Source organism: Chanodichthys erythropterus, chromosome 11 (genome assembly GCF_024489055.1).
Source record: "Chanodichthys erythropterus isolate Z2021 chromosome 11, ASM2448905v1, whole genome shotgun sequence".
In the NCBI taxonomy this organism is placed as follows: domain Eukaryota; kingdom Metazoa; phylum Chordata; class Actinopteri; order Cypriniformes; family Xenocyprididae; genus Chanodichthys; species Chanodichthys erythropterus.
Window position 1 is genome coordinate 16,360,668 of NC_090231.1, and position 6,114 is coordinate 16,366,781.

Here is a 6,114-nt window from a genome sequence, read left to right on the forward strand (position 1 = left end):
AGACTTAAGAGGAAGAGTGTCAGCATTTCCCTTTCCTCTCTTTTTGCCTAGACTTAAGGAAAGGGTAGTTTTTAAACCCTTGTATTGTACCTTTTTTATGGTGGGGGGTCAAACTGACCCCAACTGGATTCAATACAATTCACCAAAAATCTTGCTATGAAAAAAAGAGCAATAATATAATATTACAGTGTTTATTATAAATGCTTTATCTTTATCAAACTGTCACTCATATGAGATCACAGTAGCAAAACACAATGATCCAATCAATTACCGATGGACAAAATTAAGTCCTGTCCTACATTTTTTCTTGTTCAAGAAGCCCTTTCACTCGGTCTTAATATGGAAGTAAAGACTATAGCAGCTTCTGTTTCACGCTCATGTCACCATGCATCAAATCAAAATTGACAATTCTTTTTTTTTTTTTTTACAGTGTTTATTATAAATGATTTATCCGTGCACACAATTGTTTTCTTAAAATTCATGTGCACTTGTAATCTTCAATCAAAACGTTAACCTCTCCTCCCCCTCCAAACCACTTCTGCTCTCTTCATGACGTATGTCTCGGTGGAGGGTGGGATATATTCATGCCATGCCATATTTACCGTAATTCTGAGATGACAACATGTGATGTTGTTCATGTCCTTGGACTGGGAATTTTCTGTTTTTATGGCAACACTATGAATGCCCAGATGAATATGCAATGGTCATTTGCTACATGTCGGAGCTCTCAGTAAATTCCCAGCTTACAACTTGTAATTACGAGGACTTAAATGCTTTTTACAAGTTGAAATCTCGTAATTATAGTGATTCTGACATGGCGTGAACGTAACAGAAATAAATGTTTCAAGTTTTTATATATCCGACACATCTGACTGCAAACAGTCATTCAGATCTGCCTCCATTTAGTTAGCAACACCCAACGTCCAAGGATCCAATCAGTTCCAAGAAGATGAAGTCAAGTCCCACTCTACACTAACCGGCCACTTTATTATACATTTTACTTATACCTTCAGAACAGCTTTAATTCTTCGTGGCATATATTCAACAATGTGCTGGAAACATTCCTCAGAGATTTTGGTCCATATTGACATGAGAACATCACACAGTTGCTGCAGATTTGTCGGCTGCACATCCATGATGCAAATTTCCCATTCCACCAGATCCCAGAGATACTCATTGGATTGAGATTTGGTGAAGAAGATGGGTCCACTGTGGACATGGTCAGCAACAATACTTAGGCAGGCTGTGGTGTATAAACGATACTCAACTGGTACTAAGGGGCCAAAAATGTGGCAAGAAAATATCCCCCACACCATTACACCACCACCATCAACCTGAACTGTTGATTCAAGGCAGGATGGATCCATGCTTTTGTGTTGTTTACACCAATTCTGACCCTACAATCAGAATGTTTTTCCAATCTTCTTTGTCCAATTTTGGTGAGCCTGTGCAAATTGCCGCAGTTTCCTGATCTTAGTTGACAGAATCTCCTGTCATTATGTGTAGAGAACATAGTGAGAATCGATGCTCCCTGGTTTTCACAGTGCATTCTGGGACTTTTTAGGGAGCAAAGGTTTCAGTGCACTGGTAGGGTTTTGCAATTTCCATTTCCATTTGCAACTTTTTATTTGGATTTAACATAAAATGTAAAATTTATTAAAACTATATACAATTGCCAAAGCCTTGGGGAAAAAAATACATTACATAAATAGAAGAGAGAGAGAGAGAGAGAGAGAGAGAGAGAGAGAGAGAGAGAGAGAGAGAGAGAGAGAGAGAGAGAGAGAGAGAGAGAGAGAGAGAGAGAAGATAATTACATAATGTTGTTAAGACCCATTTAGATTATGTGCTAAACCTGAGAAAAAACAGGTGGTTTCAAGAGTGCAACAACAACTTTATCCCAAACATCTAAAGTGGAGCTACGTGCTTTATGAATGACAGCCAGTGATCTTTCTATAAGAACAATAACTCTGAAATAGTTAAACCTTTCTTTTATTGGTCCAGGAGCAAACCTAGAATGCATTATAGTTTTTTTATTGGCAGTTAAACCTGCAAATATAATGTTCTTATAAGACAAATTAGTAGTAATTCTAAATGAAGAATCATCATTAAATAAAAATAGGGTAAGCAGAATATCTAAAAGAAATACTGCCATTTGGGACCAAAGATTAGAGACATCTGGGCAATCCCAGAATATGTGTAGGTAAGCGCCAACCGTATTCAAATTACATTTTGTGCAAACTGGGATATCTGTAAGCCTCATTTTAAAACGTATGTATGGGGAAAGATAAAATTTCTGAACAAACTTGAAATGAATCAACTGATGCGCAGGATTTCTTGAAAAAAGAAACACATTGTTCCATATATTCCCCCAGTCCATTTCCATGCCTCTCTCTTTAAGGTCATGATTCCATGATTCAATCACTCCCAGAGCTTAATCACGTTTTGAGATTAATTGTGCATATATTCTAGATCCAGTCCAGTGTACAATGTTCCTGGATTAATCCACAGACTCAGCGGGTGCACAGGCAGGGGAGAATCCCAAGGGACTCCATGGGCTTTAATTGCTGATCTCAATTGTAGGTACAAAAACCAGGAAAAACCAGGACGAGAGTATCTTACCTTAAGGTCCTGAAATCATTTTAAGCCGTTTTCTCCATACAAATCTTGCAAAATGTAAGCTCCCCTGGAAGCCCAGCTTGCATTGAAGTATGGGCCAGAGTTCTGCAGTAGATTATAGTTATACCAGATGGGGGAGCGATCAAAGAGTTTAGTGAACAGCTGACCAAACTTGCAGGGAGTGGCCTATAATTGGCTCAAATAATTCATGTGCTGATTTAGGTTTAAGTCCAGCAAATAACAGATCTTCAATTCTATGAGGTTTTTCAAGTTCTTGTTCCATCTGGCGCCAGGGAAGTACAGAGTCTTTATCACACCAGATTTTAAGCGATTTCACCTGAAAGGACCAATAATACAGTTCGAAGTCGGGTAGTGTCAAACCACCAGATGATTTCATCCACTGAAGAGTATGAGGTGGATACGGGGTTTTTTACCATTCCAAATAAAATTAGAGATCTGAGATTAGAGTTCTCCTTAAAATAGTTTACAGGTGGAGGTAAAGGAATCATAGAAGAAAAAAGAAAATTCAACCTACCAAGAACATTCATTTTTATTATTGAAATTCTACCTTGCAAAGACATTTTGAGATTAGACCATCTTTGCATATCAGCCAAGATTTAAAGTTTAAGTTTGTCATAATTCATATGTGATGTATTAGAAAAAATAGTAATTTTTAATCCTAAATATGTAAATGCTGTGTCATGCCATTGAATATGAGGAATGGGTGGTAATGTAAGTCATTTTGCATAGGATTTAAAGGAACGAGAAGGGATTTATCCCAGTTTATTTTATAGCTGGAGAATTGACTGAACAGGGTGAAAACTTGTATTATTTGCTGTAAGGAGACGTACATTGTTAAAATATAGTAGTATATCATCTGCATAAAGAGACATTTTTTATGCTGTATTCCTTTTATGACTATGGATGATATAAGAGAATCTAATCTAATGGACTGCGATAATGGCTCTATTAGCACAAAAAGTAGGGGAGAAAGCGGACAGCCCTGACGGGTACCACGGTGCAGAGGAAATGACTTTGACATAATATTACCCGTTAAAGGTGTCATCGAACGTTTTTTTACAAGATGTAATATAAGTCTAAGGTGTCTCCTGAATGTGTCTGTGAAGTTGCAGCTCAAAATACCCCAAAGTTTTTTTTTTTTTTTATTAATTTTGAGGCATAATTAGAACTGCGCCGATTCAGGCTGCGGCCCCTTTAAATCTCGCGCTCTCCGCCCCCTCCCGATTTATAAAGAATGAAGCTGTGTTTATGCATTATACAGACTGCAAGTGTTTAATAATGAAAATAGCGACGGCTCTTGTCTCCTTGAATACAGTAACTTTAACCACATTTAACAGTACATTAGCAACATGCTAATGAAACATTTAGAAAGACAATTTACAAATATCACTAAAAATATCATGTAATCATGGATCATGTCAGTTATTATTGCTCCATCTGCCATTTTTCGCTGTTGTCCTTGCTTGCTTACCTAGTCTGATGATTCAGCTGTGCACAGATCCAGACGTTAGTACTGGCTGCCCTTGTCTAATGCCTTGAACATGGGCAGGCATATGCAAATATTGGGGGCGTACATATTAATGATCCCAACTGTTACGTAATAGTCGATGTTATGTTGAGATTCGCCTGTTCTTCGGAGGTCTTTTAAACAAATGAGATTTATATAAGAAGGAGGAAACAATGGAGTTTGAGACTCACTGTATGTCATTTCCATGTACTGAACTCTTGTTATTCAACTATGCCGAGGTAAATTCAATTTTCAATTCGATGGCACCTTTAAAGGGATACTCCACCGTTTTTTCATATTAAACTGTTATTCCCTTAACTAAGACGAGTTGATACATACCTCTCTCGTCTCAGTGCGTGCACTAAATCGCTTTGTCTTGCGGCGAAACTTTGTTAGCACTTAGCTTAGCCCAGTTCATTCAATAGGGGCCAAGCAGAGAAGCTACCAAACACCTCCATGTTTTCCCTATTTAAATACAGTTTATACTCGTGAAAAGTCCCCCGCTCCCTCTCCTGTAAAAGTCATGTTGGTTCTATTGACGGAAATGAGAGGGAGGAGGAGAGGGAGCGGGGGCCGATGAGAGGACTTTTCACGAGTGAAGATATTACTGCGCCAAGTCAAAGTTCTCCCGAGCACTTGCTATGGTATTCCGCCATACAATATAGTTATCCATTTTACACGCTTAGAAAAGCGCAACGTTTTGTTTTGTGTCACCGTCCTAGGTCGAGTTACACTACTCGAGTAACTGTATTTAAATAGGGAAAACATGGAGGTGTTTGGTAGCTTCTCTGCTTGGCCCCTATTGAATGAACTGGGCTAAGCTAAGTGCTAACAAAGATTCGCCGCAAGACAGAGCGATTTAGTGCACGCACTGAGACAGTGCCTTGTCCTCACTGCTGAACTAGGGAGCTGATTGAGACACACCCCATGTGCCTAAATGCATTTAGTTGCTATGTGATTGGCTGATTAGAAATTTGTGTTACCGGTAAGTGGCCGATCAGTGCATGTCAAAATACAGAAGAAAAGACTATCACAACTTCTGTTTCATGCAGACTTTAACTGCAAATATTATTAAAAAATAGGGTGTTGTAATTTGTTTAATCATTAAAAAAAAGAAAAGAAAAATGTAACATTTTAAACAGAAGTGTGGATAAGCACTTGTGTTTTCCTCAAGCTCAAACAGTAGAGGATGGCACTAACAACTCCAAAATCATGGGTTTGATACCCAGAACTGAACATGCATGAACTGATAAAATGTACATCGGCTTCAATGCATTGTCAGTTTCTTCAGATAAAAGTGTAAATATCCTCCAATTGTATAGCTGAGAAACTGCCATATTTTTTTTTAAATTATTATTATTATTTTTTTTTTTATTGATTTCTGGTCTGTACAGTTGCCTTTAAATGAGGAGGGTAGGCCTAGATAAAACAAAAAACAAAAACAAAAAAAAACCCAAGTCAGATGTATTATGGAAATTAATCGGGCAGTTTAGAGTTCTGGGTAATGTCTGATTTTATATTTTATTTTAACTAATCACTATATATTTTAAATTCAGTAGACCTACAGTAGTGTCATTATTCAGATATAAGTGATTATTCAAACATTTATTAAAGCTTTAGATTGTCTCGAAATAGGCTACTTGTTAATTTTCTCAGCCCTGGTGGTAATGGACCCATTCATAATCGTTTAAGAGATTAAAATTAGCTCATAAAGATATAGAACTGTATTACTATTTGCTTCAGAAGCCTTTCTTTGCATTAAACGACCTCCTGAGGTTTGAATGGGGCATTCGGGTTTCTGAACCCCCAAGCGCCCTCTGGTGGAAGACTTCTCATTGGTTATTAGTTCGCAACATTGACATCCACCAACTGCTTGCTGTTTTGATAAAATAGCCTGCAAAACTGCTGTCAACAATTTTACGTTCAGTCAGAATTAGAATATGCTTTTAAAAAAAACTTCAAATAATTGA